This window comes from Solanum dulcamara, chromosome 4 (genome assembly GCF_947179165.1).
Source record: "Solanum dulcamara chromosome 4, daSolDulc1.2, whole genome shotgun sequence".
NCBI classification, from domain to species: Eukaryota; Viridiplantae; Streptophyta; class Magnoliopsida; order Solanales; family Solanaceae; genus Solanum; species Solanum dulcamara.
The window spans coordinates 38,402,114-38,420,104 of record NC_077240.1 but is presented as its reverse complement, the minus strand read 5'-3'; the positions used below and the strand labels follow the sequence as shown (position 1 = coordinate 38,420,104).

Here is a 17,991-nt window from a genome sequence, read left to right as displayed (position 1 = left end):
CTTTCGGGTTCCTCATTCGCCATGTCACGTCTAGGACCTAGGTTTGGGTTGTGAAAATTAGTATTTTCTAAGATTGATTTGAGGTCAAGTTACCATCAGTGGATAGATGATTGTGAGGTGATCCTTCAAAATCTCAAGAAGTTATTGACCTCGGCACCTATTTTCGTACTACCTGAGGAGGGTGTCACGTTTGTGGTATTTTGTGATGTTTCGGGTTTTATCTTAGGTGGTGTGTTGATATAAAAGAAGAGATTTATAGCCTATGCTTCTCTTCAATTGAAGGTGCATGAGAAGAACTATTAGATTCATGATCTGTGCTTAGCGGTAGTGGTCTTTATTTTGAAGTTCTAGAGACATTACCTCTATGGTGTGCATTGTGAAGTCTTTACCGATCATCGTAACTATAAGTATCTCTTTTCTCAGCCGAATTTGAAGATGGGGCAGCGTAGATGGTTGGAGTTGTTGAAAGACTATGACATTACCATTCTTTATCATCTGGACAAGGAAAATATGGTGGCGGATACGTTGATTTGAAAAGCACCTAGCATGGGTTACTTAGCCTTTCTTAAGGAGGAGGAGAGACCTTTGGCATTGGAGGTTCAGTCGTTAGCTAAACAGTTGGTCTGACTTGATATTTCAACATCTCATTGTATTTTGGCCTTTATGGAGGCTAGGTCTACATTTATGGATAAGATTCATGCCTATTAGTTTGATGATGATAAGTTGAGAGTGATCTGGGATAAAGTGTTGAAAGGTGGAGCTAAGTCGGCTTCTCTTGATCTTGAGGTAGTTTTGAGGATTAGTAGTCATATTTATGTTCATAGAGTTGGTAGTTGGGTGTATATGATATTGGAGGAGGCTTATTGTTTGAAGTATTCTATTCATTCGGGGGCTGCAAAGATGTTTCATGACTTGAAACAACATTAGTGGTAGTGTGGTATAAAGATAGTCACTGTGGATTTTGTTTCCAAGTGTTTTAATTGCCAACAAATGAAGTACGAGCATCAGAGGCCGGGTGGTACAATGCAAAAGATGCCCATTCTAGAGTGGAAGTAGGAGCGTTGTTGCTACCAAAGCACATGCAAGTGCACGCACTCTCACAAGCAATACAGTGGCTCTTATCATAATCGGATTATAGAACATAAAGGACTTTGATTAGGCTTTTCCTAGATTTTCAATGAACTAGATTATTCGTGTGTGTTGCAAAGAGTTGTGTTTAATTATATCTAAGACTATTTAAAACACTATAAATAAATGACTTAAAGATTTTAATGAGGTATAATCAAGTTAATGAAGAATTTCAGGGTTGTAGCCTTTATAGATTTCTGGTCTAACATACTTTACTTTGGCAACTAATGGGTCTTTCAATTACTTATTTACAGGGTTGATGTTACAATCATGGTCTCTCGACCTATAATTGTCTACCTTCGTTGATGGCTAACTATATCATTGAGAGGGGATAAGCATGAACCAACAAAGATTTCATTAGTCCTATCCTCCTGTCTAATAACCAAACATAGTGTATAGGTATGTGTCACGAGCATCCTATACATGAATTATCCTAGGCAATTTTATAACAAACATGCTTCCAATATTCTAGTGTTCTATCTCTTTTCTGTCTCTCGAGTTTCGGGTAGAAAATGAATTTATTCTAATGTTGATCAGGCATTAAAATAGTATAAACAAGAATATAGGAGTAATCGTATGAAAGACACAATTTGTAAACCAAATCAAATCATATTAAAATCTTCATCTTGTGGCTACAACCCTATAATAATGGGATTTAGCCACTCATAGTTTTGAAAACAATTAATGGAATATAAACATAATTCCAAATGAAAGAGAAGAAGTAATATAACCCTAGAGAAGTTCTCCCCTCATCTTCCTTCGTCAAACCTCCAAATAAAAAGTGAATGTTGAATAAAAAATATAAGCGTACTACTTATAGCCTTGAAAAATGTGAAGTTTTAATAACTGCACTGAAGTCCGCAATGCGGACTAGTTCATGCATTGTGTAATTTTGCATTTTCCTTCTTCGGCGAATTTCCTTCTATCATCAGCCAGGTCAGACACGGACCTGGCATGGGTTCAACTTTCTCTCCAACATTAAATCCAAGCCTACAAATTAATTCCCTAAAGCTAAGTGATCGATGCAGAGGCAGTCCTTTGTAGTGTATTTTCTTCATTTTTGTTCCTAGCTTCATTCTCAAGCTCAACTTTCATTCCGAGAATATTTTAAAGGTCCATTTTTCTTCATTAATCCCTAAAAGTGTCTAATCGTGTTGGATAGCTATAATAACATACAAATATTCTAAAAATGAGCTAAACTATAGGAATTCGTTCTCAAACTCTACTATGAACATGGGTTATTTTGGCTGTTGGACACATAAATGCACCCAAGATCACCACCCCACACTTAGTTTTATTCTCCCTCAAACAAACTCCTAGACCTATGCATGCAATACCAAACACAATGTATATAAATCAGTCCTACAAACCACAGTGATTGCACAAATAGTTAACTTTAGACAGCATATTTAACTTTATTCAAGTGATTGAATAGCCCAAAACAACCCAACCTCAAGAGTTGACTCTGTAATTGTTCGAGTATGTAAATAAATTACAAATACAATCCAAGTAATAAATGCCCAAGTTTCTTTTTGGTCCCAATTCCAATATGACCCCCACGCTTGAAGCAAATTACATGAATTGCTAAGTCAAAACTCATGCAGAATTACCACTCTTTTGCTAAACATGTTCCCTCACCAAAAAAGAATTTCACACGTACTCTCACAGTTGTATTCTATGCCAATAACAATAGGTATTAAGAAAAATTCACTCACTCTCTCAAACGAAATCACAAATTACTCCAAATAAATCATAGGCTTGCCCTTAGTGTAATATGCAGCTCATTTAAGGTAGTTAAGAATTAAGGATTACTTAGGACTTTTTCAGGTTGTAATGTATGCTAGGCGATAGGCAGGTACTATTTTGGATATCAATAGTGACTAAGTTCCCAAGTGCTTTAGTACACCACATTTTTTCATTTTAAACAAATTCTTGACAACCTCATTCGTACCACTTCTTTCTTTTGAAGTTTGCCTCGTTCTTTTTAAGCAATTACTACTTGCATTAGGGAATTTTTTTTCGACCATACCATGGTTTTCTTTATTTCTACACATTTTTCACTCCCTAACCACAAGAGCTCATCTCTCATGAACCAATGGCTATGTATTTTTAGTGGTACCAGATTGTGATCCCCCATTTCTTCACTTATTATTTCCTAAAGCGCTTGGGTTTTTTGGATCAAAATTATGATCTAAGAAAAAATGAGAATAGGCTTCAAACAAGGCTACCAAAAAAACTAGTCAAAGGCTCAAAAGGGCTAACTATGGCTTTGCATCACGGTGGTTATCACAAGTGATTTTTAAAATGAGGCTACCAAAGAAATACCTAGATTCTTTTCGTAAACTCTAAACTTCCTATATTTTCCCTACACAAAAACACTGGTCAAGTTCTAGCAGTTAAGAGAAACAGGGATTACACAAGCAACCTTACACACATTGCACATGCTCAATTTAAGAACGACAATTCTTTAGAGATTTCAATCCACATTCATACGAATTCAAAATTAAGCTCACATACTCAAAGTCTAACAAAAGAGTTATAGGTATCACAATTTAGTCAGTGCCATGGATTACATGCTTTTCAACTCATTCATTAACTACCTATGCAATCATGTGGTCTAGCAAAACACTTTACATACATATTACAAAAATGACGACAAATACCCTTAAGAAGGTCGTCATCTATCCATCATTGGACACGTAACCCACTATGACTCCTACTTACTTTCTAAGACACTCTAAAGATAGAAAATATTTTTTGTACGGTTGAAAGGGACTATCCACGGTAAAAGAACCAAAAACAAACGTCGTGAAACCCAAAACAAACTATAATTCAACCAAAACAACTCAAATAGTAAAAAATAAAATAAGATAGAATTCTTTATGAAGTAACCGTGCATGCATCCCTCACCCCACACTTAAAATTTTGCTGTCCTAGTGTCACAAAATAGAAGAAACATAACAAGTTAGGTAGGAGACTTCCCTGTCTACTTGTGTATCTCTCCAGCATTGGTCAAATCCTCAATAGCCAAGGGTGGAAAATCCTCTCCCTTAAAATAAGACTAGACATCAAAATCGGCCCACCTATTAACCTCATCAATGGAGAAATCATCATACGTTGGCTCATAGAAATTTGGACCTATGCCAAGTACAGCTTTAGCATGCTCATTTAGAGGGTATCGATTCTCCACCTCTCATAGTTCAGCTTTGGTAGATGGGTGACATCTCATTTGGTACCGAAGTATTTCCAACCCAACTATCTGCGTTGCGATCATCTCATCACACTTGGCCCTCTCATTAGAAGTAAGACTAGGCCCATAAATAGTATCTGGACCCTTAGTCTTGCTGATGTAATAGGGATCCGCTGTAAGAGGAACCATATAATCAAGGGGTTCCTCAGGTACCCCTACTCTGCGGCACAGCTGCGTGATCAAGCCTCCAAAGGTAGAGCCCTTGCCCCTGTGCACTCTGGACTTCCTAATAGTGGACTTTATCACAGCGCTAGATTTATTTCCATTCCCTTCATAAGGGGGTAAACCAAGCAAACTCTATCCCGCATGACCTCAGTGTAGTAGACCAGGGATAAGATTGTGCATAACAATCTTCACCTAGACACGATCTTCTCTGTTTATATGAGCATATGGAAAGGAGAGGCGAAAACCTCTATGGCCATGACGAACCCATTTAGCCATTGATCTGGGCCCACATAAAGTATAACATATGTCCTGTTGTGGAGGACGTATCTGTTAAAACAATAGAAGGAATCTCTGGAGTTTCCAATAGTTCGTTGAGCACCATCAGAAATAAAGTGACATAAACTCCCCGCATAGTGACATAATAGGTGCGAGCGTCTGGTAGGAAGTTCGCGTATAACTCCCTTACCATGTGTAGGTTACATGGCTGTGGGTCTGCAAACATGAAGCTCGTATTGAGATCCATGAGCCTCCGAATGATTTGCAGGAACTCCTTTTCTAAGTTTTCATCATCAATAGGCATTTTCGAGAAAGTATTGGGACTCTGCATGTTTTTTATACCAATTCTTGCCCTCTTGATGAACTATTTTCAGGCTAAATCGACAATTATGACCCCGTGGAACAGTAGGGGCAGGTGGAATGGAAGGCACTCCTCTTTCCCTTTTATAGATACTTGTGGCTGGTTCCTTTCTGTGTCGATGGTTGGATGACATGATTGCCTACACTTAACCCAAAACAAACATATAAGCAACCTCAAATTTGGCCTTAAAACACAAGGCCTATAACTCCAAACAACTACCCCATACTTAAACTTTATCGTAGAATGCATGTCACATGAAGGTACTCAAGTTAGACATACACGCATTCCTAAACTGTCAGAATAAACTCAATAGATTAGGGTATGCATTCCACATTACTAAGTTCAAGGCCTAATTCTACTTCACGTTCCAAGAGTCCCTAAATTAGGTAGTATGCCACTCAAGAATTCGCATGACTATTCAAAAATGTACAACCCCACTCAATCCCTCAAATTTCAAACATACCTTCAACCCAAGATTTTTGCAATATAAGCTAACTACCACAACGTATCACAATTTGACATGCATGTTACTCAAGAATTCACAACACATTCACAAACTCATCCATTCCTCATGGTTTTCCACCTAGTATTTTAGTTCAAGAACTTTACCCCATAAACATTTTCCACGAAAATTAAGTTCATATCACATTCTCCCTACCCACAATAATTAAAATCCAAAAACAAGCCAAGAATCAATGATTTAATGACAAAACGCAAAGCACATGAGTGTAATCCTACAAATATATCAACCCACATCAAAGAATAGTTCAAGAACATATACCTTGGTGATTTGGATAAGAGAAATACAAAGAAGCTTTCTTGAAACCCAAAGAGCATCACGGATTTGATTAGACAAAAAGAGAGAATTGGATATTGGGGGGTTTTTGCGTGAAAAGTGGTAAGGGAATAGGGTTTAAGGGACGGATTAGGGATTTAAAAGGGTAAGGGGTCAGGTAATTTTATTAATAAAGGGTACAACCCATATTTTTAATGAAAACCTCCCAAAAACTACTCAAAGTTAGCACTGGAAGGCATCGCAGACTCAACTGTTTCATGCACCCAATTTTAAAAAAATCAATTTAAGCCATAATTTTTCTAGGTACGCGACGTACTTTACTTGGACCAAAAATTTGAACTCAGATTTAGAAAACATACCTGGCCAAATATGTGCATGGTACGAGTGGGTCCACGACGCGTACTCCCCTATTCAGAAATCCTTCGTCTTATTTTTTTTCTATTTTATTTTTCATGTACAAATTTTACTAGCCTGAATTTTACAAGAAAACAAAATAAAATAAAATAGAGACAATTCTTTAAAATAAAATTTACACATCCAACTATCCAACTAAGCTCTTGCTCTACTCATTTTCAAGTTCTATCTCTTACTCTTCATGATCCACATCTTGTCCAAAATAGTACTTTACTCGTCATCCATTCACCACAAATGTGGATGATTTGGTATGATCCAATAATTTCACGGCTTCATGTGATGATATTCACACCACCTCAAAGGGCCCACTCCACTTAGATTAGAGCTTACCTGGAAAGAGATGCAAATGGGAGTTAAAGAGAAGTACCTTCTATCCTTCCACAAATGTTTGAGCGACGATGTACTTATCATTCCATCTCTTTGTCTTCTCCTTATATAGTTTAGCGTTCTTATAGGCATGGAGCCTAAATTCTTCCAGTTCGTGAAGCTGATCCATGCACTTCCTGCCGGCCAGCTCCGGGTATAAGTTTAGATTTTTAATGGCCCAATAAGCTTGGTGCTCTAACTACACCGGTAGGTGACATGCTTTTCCAAACACCATATGGTACGGTGAAGTTCCAATAGGTGTCTTGTACACAGTCTGGTAGGCCCAAAGCGCTCATCTAGCTTAATGTCCCAGTCTTTCCTAGTAGCATCACAGTCTTTTGGAGAATTTATTTAAACTCGTGATTAGATACTTTGACCTACCCACTTTTCTGGGGCTGATATGCTATGGCCACCTTGTGCCTGACACCAAACTTAGCTAAAAAATACTTGATAGTTTGATTAATGAAATGCTTACCTCCATCACTAATGATGGATCTTGGAATGTCGAACCTTGTGAAGATGTGCTTCTTTGAGAAAGCAACTTACCACTTTCAAATCACTAGCATCACACATCAGCTCAAATGGATACTCTCAGTCAAGAGATATCAGGATTGGGGCTTCAATCAGCCTCTTCTTTAGGAGTCACATGCCTACAAACAATTATCATCAAACATAAATTTTACCTCTATCTCTAGCAAGTTGCACATTGGTCTAGCAATCTTTGAAAAATCTTTGTTGAACTGTCAATAGAACCCCGCGTGTCCTAGGAAACTGCGAACACCTTAACTGAGATTGGAGGTAGTAGCTTCTTGGTCACTTTGATTTTGGCTTTATCTACCTGTAGTCTCTCTTTGGTTACTTTATGACCTAACATAATCTCCTCCTTAACCAGGAAATGGCATTTCTCCTAGTTTATGACAAAATTTATTTCCTCGCATCTTGCCAACACTTTATCAAAATTTTGTAAACAAAGATCAAAAGACTCCCCAAAGACTGAGAATTAATCCATAAATATTTCCACAAAATCTTCCATCATATCATGGAAGATATCCATCATGCATCTCTGGAAGGTGGCAGAAGCATTACATAGCCCAAATGGCATACTTTAAATGCTTATATCTCATAAGGGCATGTGAAAGTAGACTTTTCCTGGTCCTCCAGTGCAATGGTGATCTGGTTATAGCCTGAGTACCCATCCAGGAAGCAATAGTACTCATGTCCTGCCAATCTATCTAGCATTTGATCAATGAATGGCACTAGGTAGTGATCTTTCCTCGTGGCTTCATTCAACTTTATATAGTCCATGCATATGCGTCATTCAGTTACTATTCTAGTGGGGATTAACTCATTTTTTTCATTAGTTACCATAGTTATTTCCCCTTTCCTTGGCATACACTGGACTGAGCTTATCCACTAAGGGTCTGAGATTGGGTGTATAATGCCTAAATCTAGCCATTTGATTATCTCCTTTTTCACTACTTCTTTCATGACAGGGTTTAACCTGTGTTATGGTTGTGCACTTACCTTGTTTCCTTCTTCCATAAAGATTTTATGCATGCACAAAACTAGGCTAATACCATGGAGATCATCCATCTGCCATCAGATTGTGTTTTTTGTGGCTTTTTAACACTTTGAGGGCTTCTGTGACCTGCACATCAGACATAGACGATGAAAGACTTATAGGTAAAGTATCATTTGCACCAATAAAAGCATACCTGAGATGGGATGGAAGTGGTTTCAACTCCAAGTTAGGAGCTTCTTCTAAAGATGTCTTAGGTGAAGGGCCCAATTCTCTGTCTAGGAACTCCACATTCTTCTTTCACATACTTATTTGGAATGTCTAGCACGCTAGCTAGCTCCTTGGCTTCCATGTCACCCTTACTATCTTGACCCACCAATACTCTCTCTAAGGGGTCCTTTGCTAATACACACTGAGTTGCCATTTTCTCATCAATGACAGTTACAGCAGATAATCTTCATAAACCACAGGCAATTTTAGTGCCTGATGTACATCAAACACCTCTAATTTGTCATGTTCCCTCATAGTTAATCTACCTACAGCTACATCAATCATTGTACCCCCTGTTGCTAGAAATGGGGGTCCCAAGATGAAAAGGACCTTAAGATCAGGCTCAAAAGCTAATACAACAAAATCAACAAGGAAAATGAGGGGTCCCACTTAAACTAACACATCCTCAATAATACCATCTAATCTAGCTACAGAACGATTAGCTAATTGTAACAAAATAGTAGTTGGTTTAGTTTCTCCTAATCCTAATTTCTTAAGCAAAGATCTATGCATCAAGTTTATACTTGCACCTAGATCACAGAGACCTCTTGCATTGTTGCACTTACCAATGGTTACCTGTACTGTGAAACTGCCTGGATCCTTCTACTTAGTCGGGGCTTTACTTTATTCAAAATTCTTGAACTACACTTTTCAGTGAGTGCTACCATCTCCAATTCTGCCAACTTGCTCTTGTTGGCCATTATGTCTTTGACATACTTGGCATATTTTGGATGCCCTACAATACATCAATTAAAGGCAAGTTAATTTGTACCTGTTTTAACATATCTATGAATTTTACAAAACACTCCTCCTCCTTCTTTTTGAATTTTTGTGGGGATGGGACAGTTGATTTTGTCTTTGGTTCTTGATCTTCCCTAGGTAAGATAGGCCCACTAGCTTCAACATCTGTTTCTTTACCTTTACCTTCATTGACTTTACTTTGTGGGGACAAATCAGCTAATGGGAGTCAACTTCAGGTACTCACAACATTTACCTGCTTGGGGTTTGAATTAGTGTTACCTAGTAAACCACCCTGCAGGTGAGAGTTTTGAACACTAGCTAACTGTACAACTTGCTTCTCTAAATTATGAGTTGTGATCTAGTATTGACGAATATCAGCAATAATCATAGCTTAGTTATCCATAAGTTTCTTAAGCATGTCTTCCACACTTTTATTCCCCGAACTGCTTGTTTGTTGTCTACTCAGGCCTTATTGATTATAGTGTTGTCCACCTTCCTGCTGTCTATATTGATCTTGTACTTGGTGCTGATTTTGTTAGTTTCCACTACAAGAGAAGTTTGGGTGGATAATTAAAAGAAAGAAGTTCGGGTGGTTCCTCCAACTAGGATTATAAATGTTGCCATAATTCTCTTGGCCTCCATCCTTTTGTGTGTTCCCTACAAAATTGACCTATTTCGAATTTGCACCATAGTATTCTGACATATGTTCACTACTGCCACACACTTCGCACTATATTTATTGTTGTTGAACCATATTTACTAGAGCCTATTGTTGCCCCAATGCCAAGTTGTTGAAGTGTGTAGATATCATGTTTTGCATTACTTCAATTTGTGTTGTTAAGGCTGTCATAGCATCAACTTCAATCATACCTGCCTATTTTTAGACTACAGGTCTAGAGTTCCCTCCATTCCACTCATGATTTCCCTAAGATATGCGTTTAATAAAAAAATAGAGCTCATTATTCATTTTCTCCAATGCCTATCCACCTGCAGTAAAGTCAAGAAGAATTTTGGTGTTGGGTTCTAACCATTCAATTAAGGTATGGACCAACACCTCGTTAGCTTCATGATGGTGAGGAAAATTAATGAGTAAAGATTTAAACTTGTCCCAAGCTTGAAACAAATTCTCTCTAGATTTTTGTTTAAAGCTCAAGATTTCAGCTCTTAACTTTACTGTCTTCTCTGAAGGAAAGAACCTGATTAAAAACCTGTGAGCCAAATTATTCCATGAAGTAATTGAGTTTGGTGGTTCTGACTTCAACCATTTATTGGCTTCCCCCAACAAAGAAAAGGGAAATAATGTCAACCCCATATAATCAGGAGATACCCAGTAGGCGTGTAAGTGTCGCTGATCTCTAAGAAGTTCTGGATGTGTACTTGGGGATCTTCATGAGGCAAACCAGTAAACTACCTACTAGTGTGCAAAAGTGTACCATATTCTACTTCAATTCAAATCTACCTCTAGCTGGCAGTTTTTGAATGCTTGAAGTAACATTCGCTGTAAGTAGGACTGCCACATCATGAACTGTTCTAGCTTCCAGATTTGCAGGTACCTCTACGGGTCCTTCGTGATTATTCTCCAGATTGACTTGTGGTACCGGGTATTGAGAAGCTTCTCTCCTCCTTTGTTGATGTAAGAATCTCTCAGATTCAGCTAGCGGCTCTATAATATTCCCACTTCTTTCCAGTGTGCCTATTTAAAGATACCTGCAAGAAATCACAGCTAAGATCAAGTTGTTAACACTAACATGGATAACTAAGAAAATTCAAAAATAAATATATGCCAAAATTAAAGTCCCCAACAACGGCGCCAAAAGCCTATTGCTGCGAAAGCACATTGCCAAATTTAAATTCCCCGGCAACGGTGCCAAAAACCTATTGCTATGAAAGCACATGCAAGTGCACACAGTCTCAAGGGTAATATAGTGGTTCTTTTAAGAACTGGATACTCGAACCCAAAGCACTTAGATTAGGCTTTTGCTAGATTTTCAATGAACTAGATTATTCGTGTGTGTTGCAAAGAGTTGAGTTTAATTATATCTAAAACTAATCTATTAAAATCACCATAAAAATGACTCAAAAATTTTAATGAGGTTTAATCAAGTTAATGAAGAATTTCAGGGTTGTAGCCTTTATAGATTTCAGGTCTAACATACTTTACTTTGGCATCTAATAGGTTTTTCACTGATTTACAGGGTTGATTTTACAATCATGGTCTCTGGACCTCTAATTGCCTACCTTTGTTGATTGCCTAACTACAACATTGAGTGGTGATAAATATGAACCACCAATGATGCATTAATCCTATCATCATGTCTAGTAACCAAGCATGGTGTATAGGTATGTGTCACGGGCATCCTATACACGAATTATCCTAGGCAATGTTAGAACAAACATGCTCCCTATATTCTAGTGTTCTATCTCTTTTTTGTCTCTCGAGTTTTGGCTAGACAACGAACTTATTCTAATCTTCATTAGGCAATAAAATAGTAAAAATGAGAATATAGTAGTAATCATATGAAAGACATCATTTTTTAACCAAAGCAAATCATATTAAAAACTTCATCTTGTGGCCACAACCCTAGAACAAGGGAATTTAGCCACTCAAAGTTTTGAAAACAATCAAATAAACAATTAATGGCATACAAACTTAATTCAAAATGAAAGAGAAGAAGAAATATAACCTTAGAGAAGTTCTCCCCTCGAAAATGCAAAGTTTTAATAATTGCACTGAAGTCCGTGATGCGGATTAGTTCTTGCGCTATGTAATTTTGTATTTTCCTTATTCAGTGAATTTCCTTCTATCATCAACCAGGTGTGCGATATGGACCTATTGCGGGTTCAACTGTCTCTCCAACATTAAATCCAAGTCAACATTAAATCCAAGTCCATGAATTAATTCTCTAAACCTAAGTATGCTATGCGGAGGCAGTCCTTTGCAGTGTATTTTCTTTACTTTTGTTCCCAACTTCATTCTCAAGCTCCACTTTCATTCAGAGAATCTTTTAAAGGTCTATTTTTCTTCATGAAGCCCGGAAAGTGTCTAATCATGTTGGTTAGCTATAATAACACAAAAATATTCTAAAAATGAGCTAAACTATAGGAATTCGTTCTCAAACTCAACTATGAACATGGGTTATTTTGGCTATTGGATGGATAAATGCACTCAAGATCAAGTGCATCACTATGAACTTTGTGGCTGGATTACCTTTGATTTTGGGTAAGTATTATTTTGCTTATTTGGGTGATTGTGAATCATTTGACCAAATTGAGTCATTTCATTATGGTGAATACTAGCTACAATGAGGAGCAGTTAGATAGGATCTACATCCATGAGATTATTCAGTTGTATGGTGAACCTATCTTTATTGTGTCTGATAGAGGTACGCAATTTGCCTTACATTTTTAGAGTAACTAGTAAAGTTGTTGCCATGTGACCAGGAGGTCACGGGTTCAAACCTTGAAAACAGCCTCTGGCATAAATGCAAAGTAAGGTTGCGTACAATATACCCTTGTGGTCAAGCCCTTCCCCAGACCCTGCACATAGTGGGAGCTTTAGTGCACCGGGCTGCCCTTTTTTTGGAATTCCATCCAGGAGAAGATGGGTACCTAGCTTTAGTTGAGTACCATTTTTCTTTCTCGGACTAGTGGTCATTCTACGCAGACCATTCAAGTTCTTGAGGATATGTTTCGTGCTTGTGTTATGGACTTTGGTGGTCATTGGGACCAATTCTTACCCCTTGCGGAGTTTGCCTATAATAATAGTTATCATTCCAGCCTTCAAATGACACCATTTGAGGCTTGTATGGGAGAAGGTGTAGATCTCCCTTTGGATGGTTTGATTCATTTGAGGTATGACCTTGGGGTACAAATATGTTGAGAGATTCTATGGATAGAGTGAGATTGATTCAACAGCATTTGGTGACAGCCTAGAGTAGGCAAAAGAGTTATGCTGATAGACGTGTTTGTGATGTGTCCTTTGATGTTGGTGAGAGGATTTTGCATAAAGTGTCATCCACTAAGGGTGTGATGAGTTTTGGTAAGAAAGGTAAGCTCAGTCCAACGTTTATTAGTCCTTTTGAGATTTTGGAGAAGTATGGAGAGGTAGCCTACAGGTTCACTTTACCTCCAAACCTTTAGGTGGTTCATCCAGTGTTTTATTTTTTGCTTCTTAAGCAATAACTTTATGATGACTCCTATGTAATTCAATGGGACTCGATCTTTGGATCAGGATTTTTCCTTTAAGGAGGAGCCTATCGCTATCTTGGATAGGCAGACTAGACAGTTGAGATCCAAGCATATTGATTCAATGAAAATGTAGTGAAGGTACCAGTCAGTTAAAAAGGCTATGTGGGAGGTTGAGTCCAATATTCTTAGTAAATACCCCAAGATTTTCACTTCATCAAGTACTTTACTTTGCTTTTCCGTTGAGGATGAATGCGCGTTTTAATAGTGGATAGTGTAATATCCCACTTTATGAAAAATTATTTTTGTGCATGAAATGACCATTTTTCCTTCCCATTAGCGTTTTCAAGCTTATTATATGTTTTGAGAATGGTTAGAGTGGTCTTCATTTGATTGGGTGAGATTTTGGTGATTTTGAGCCTTTTGAGTTGAGTTATATTGAAATAGTTGACTTTGGTCAACATTATGAGATCTGAGCATCAAATTGTGATTCTATCAGTTCTGTTGCATCTAAAACGTTGAGTTTCGTCTAGTAGGATAGTTGATTAGGGCCCCTAGACCATAGGTTGTATTTTGGGTGTTTGGACTAGAAGATGGAAGTTTAGTCCTACAGAGAGGTCTGAGAGGGTATTTTGATCATCACAATCTTTTTTCAGAAATATAACAATTCCATTGAGTCCTTAATGTTGATTTTAGTGAGGTAGCATATCGAGTTTAGTTTTATCAGACTGAAAGACTTTGAGTTTAGGATTTTTCTGGTTGTTGGTGCATGCCACTTCCTCTTTGCTATCGCGACAATCAGGCCTGTGTTCACAAAAAATCACCTTATTAGTATTTCACATTCTCGGCCTTATGTTTCTCGTTCATGATGGATTGGTCTAGAGTGCTTCACGTTCGCGGTTGTGAGCCCGCATTCGTGATAAGCATTCTGCATGTACTCCGCAATTGCAGAGGTTAGTGGTCGCGATCGCGATAAGTAAAAATTGCTTATACAATGTCTAGGTTGGAATTTCTTCCCCTTTTTCTTATTTTCACACATTTGGGGAGCTTGAGAAAAAGGAATTTTTGAGAAATTTCTTAGGGAATCTCATTTGGGTAAGTTCCTCTATCAATCGTTATTTGTTTTCTTCAAATTTCATCTTCTAAAACTCCTTTAAAATCAAGATTTCAATGTGGGTTTTGAGGTTTTTCCACCAAATTAGAAAATTTATGATTCTTTGATTTTAGACTCGATTCATACTTTTTTAATGGTTTTTTCAGCCATGAATTCTTTATTACTTGTAGAACATGATTTTTAAATAAAATTTTGATTTTTGACCGCTTTGATTTCAAAGAGATTTTAAGATGATTTTAACCCCAATTCCTAACTAAGAAATATGGGTATCATTAGAACCCTTTTGATGATTACTTTTCATTCTTGATAGTTAGGGATAATTTCAGAGTCGTTGTTTGAGGATAAAGTTTCGGTAAAGTTGTTTGGGTGAAGTTTTCAGCCTTCGAGGTAGGTTCGGCTTATTCTTCTTTTAGACTAGATTGGATAGTTAATCGTTCTTTTAAATTAGGCTATAGGATGGGATCTTACCAGATGATTGAGGTGTTGTAAATTTTGAATTGTACTATTTTACCGTTGTGGGGGATTATTTATTGTGTTTTGCCTGTATAGAGTTTTATTTCCTATGATTAGCCCATGTGGGGGTGTATGTGATATTATTATTTGCTTTGATAGCATATGATTCATGAGATTGCCTGTGAGAAGGGATTTGAGCTGATTATTCTTATGTGTTGATGTAAAATACCCGAGAAAGGGGCTTGAAATGAGTTTTATTACTCTTTAACATGAAATGAACATTTTTCTAAAGGTAAATGCATGTTTCAAATAATTTCTTCAACTATTTTTGCCATGTGATAGCATATATCATGATTTAATGAGATTTGAGAAATTGAGCCCTTAGTGTGCATCTACTAAGTTGATTATGCCTCTCTTTTATATGTTTTATGATGCATTCATCATCATTCATCATATCATTGTTCACGGGAAGTTGAGAAATGTGGAAGTACTTATTTTGAGAAAGAAATGAGACACCTTATATATATCCTTAACCACAAGCTAAGTGGCAAGTTGACAAGATATTTAGATCATGAGATTTTGTATATGGATTGCGCATCACCATGGGTCCTAGTCTTGAGAGCTAAAGACTCATTGAGGTGTATTCGACAGGTTGTGCGATAGCCTTGATTCCACTACATCATTTTATCATTGTATTGCATTACATTGGCATCTCTATTATAGTGAATCTTGCCAACTATTATGAGTATTTTTGTGTAGTTTTACCTGTTTACTTTACTCGCGCCGTTCTTATATAAATTGGAGGCACTAAAGCCAGAACAGGACCTTTCAATGTGCAGGTGGAAGCATTCCATAATTTATTTTTGAAAGTTCTAATTATCTATCTTATACTCAGTCAGCCGATCATATATATTGAGTACATGTGGATTGTACTCACCCCCTACTTATGTGTTCGTTTGATGCAAATCTTATTAAGGGTGTTACTCATGGCAGCTGAGCAGATCTAGCGGATTGTGTCCATTTAGAGCCGTGGTGATATCTTGCCTTACGGATCATCATTGGACTCTATTTATCTCTTTCAGTCTTTATTTTCAATTTTCAAAGACTTGTAATGTATTTAAAACTCTAAGTTTTAGTAGATACTCTTTATGTTTATGATACTAAGTTTTGGGAACTTTTTTGTCGTATCTCGTATTTCTTTTGTTTATGGCCTGTTTCTACTCTAGGAGACTTATATGTGATTAGATATTCTTTTTCCGCAATATCTAAGATATATCTTGAGTTAGAAAAATAGGCTTACACACCAGGTTGAGTTTGGGGTATGTGTCATCATGACCTCGGCTTTTGAATCGTGACAAGTGCAGTCACGATTACTCAAAATGTTATCCTAACCATACATAAGCCTACATTACAATCTTGATAAAAGCCCTTTTTGATCCCTGACCAATTGCTTTTGAGTCAACGATGATTTAAAATAAGGGCAAGCCTATGGTGTGGTACTTGTGTTTATTAGATGTTCTTTGTGAGTGTGAGTGCTTGTAGTTTTGTCCCGTGTCTTGTTGATATATTTGTGAGTGATTTTAGTAAATTCTTTCTTATAAGGACATGTGAATTAGGAAAGTGGGGATTTTGAAAATTCCTCAATGAGGCAAATGAGCATGTGAAGGAACTAGTGGACTTGAGTCATTTCTTGAGAATAAGTTGTTGTTACTTGATTATTTATGATTCTTAAAGGTGTGTTGTGATAATTAGGGGAGTTTTTAATTAAGTTTTGCATGTGATGACTATTTGTTAGTACCAACTGAAGTCATGTTCTTTGTGCTTAAGTGATGGTTGTGAATTTGAAACAATTGGGACGATGTGTCCTTGAAAGGAAAAGGTTCTTTGTGCTTTGAAATTGCTCGAGGACAATCAATGATTTAAGTTTGGGGGTGTTGCTAAATGGGTGTCTTTACCAACTTTTCTTATCTTTAAGCTTATGTTTTTGTTTTGTTTATTTGAGAATTGGTTCATTTGATGTGGTTTTCTTAATGTTTTGCAGGATAATGAGATATAGAGTTGATCGGGCAGATAAGAGAAGAAACCAAGTGAAAACAAGGCAAAATGGAGACTAAAACTGAAAAATATAGAACTGGCAGTAGACTATTCATCATGACGACATGGTTAACTTGTCACGATTATGATCAACATGTTAATAGATTATCCCAATTGTGTGGCAAAAGGTTGCGATCGCGAAATCTTGATCAACGGTGACCTCACACCGTGCTCAAACTGTCGCGAATGCAAAGAGAAAAGTGTCGGGCGTTCAAGGCAATTTTGAAAATTCACAATTTGATCCCAAATTTAATAATACACTCATTCACAACCATTTTGGAGAGAATGCTTCGATAATTCTGACCTTGGACATAGCTTTAAGAGAAAACTTCCACAACCAATACCATTAGAGTAAAGATTGAGAGCTTAAATTGTATTCATCTTTAATTCTTTCTTCAACTCTATGGTTTGTATTGAATATTTCTAGGAGTAGTTGTTAATAATTGAATTGCATTATTGTGTTACTGATAAACAATTGTTAGGTTGTTAATTTTCATCTTTTTCTTTTAAAATTAGTTGAATATTATCATATATATGATATGTGTCTTTGATTATCCAATCAAGCTCGTACTTTATGTTATATTCTGTATTTTTACACATTGGACTATTCGTGAGCTAATGGACATAATTTCAAATTTTAAAATGGCACGACTTGTTTGTAATCAAAGTGGAAGCCATCCAAAAAAATATATTTTTAAGTTACGTTTTCAGGTGATCTGACTTCGGGAGGTCATAACACCTTTAAAAGTTGGTAATTTGGGAAAACTCTCAAAAACAAAGTTGTAGACAATTGAAATAGTTTTCCAACCATAGGTTGTAGGTCTATATGTGAAATAGGAATAAGAATATATAGAGGTTT

The 17,991-nt window shown here is 36.9% G+C and overlaps 1 long non-coding RNA gene across 3 annotated transcripts in view; it reads left to right on the top strand.

Moving 5' to 3' along the window:
- LOC129887337 (uncharacterized) overlaps positions 1 to 17,577 on the top strand; it is a 31,836-nt gene extending 14,259 nt beyond the window's left edge. The window contains exons 3-4 of one of the 3 annotated variants that reach the window (XR_008766328.1): positions 16,032 to 16,067; positions 17,080 to 17,577. This is a non-coding gene — a long non-coding RNA (uncharacterized LOC129887337). Of the gene's footprint in view, positions 1 to 1,382; positions 1,528 to 16,031; positions 16,068 to 17,079 lie in introns of all 3 variants that reach the window. The other 2 variants (XR_008766326.1, XR_008766325.1) reach the window with 2 other exon arrangements.
- The last annotated feature ends 414 nt before the right edge of the window (positions 17,578 to 17,991 follow it).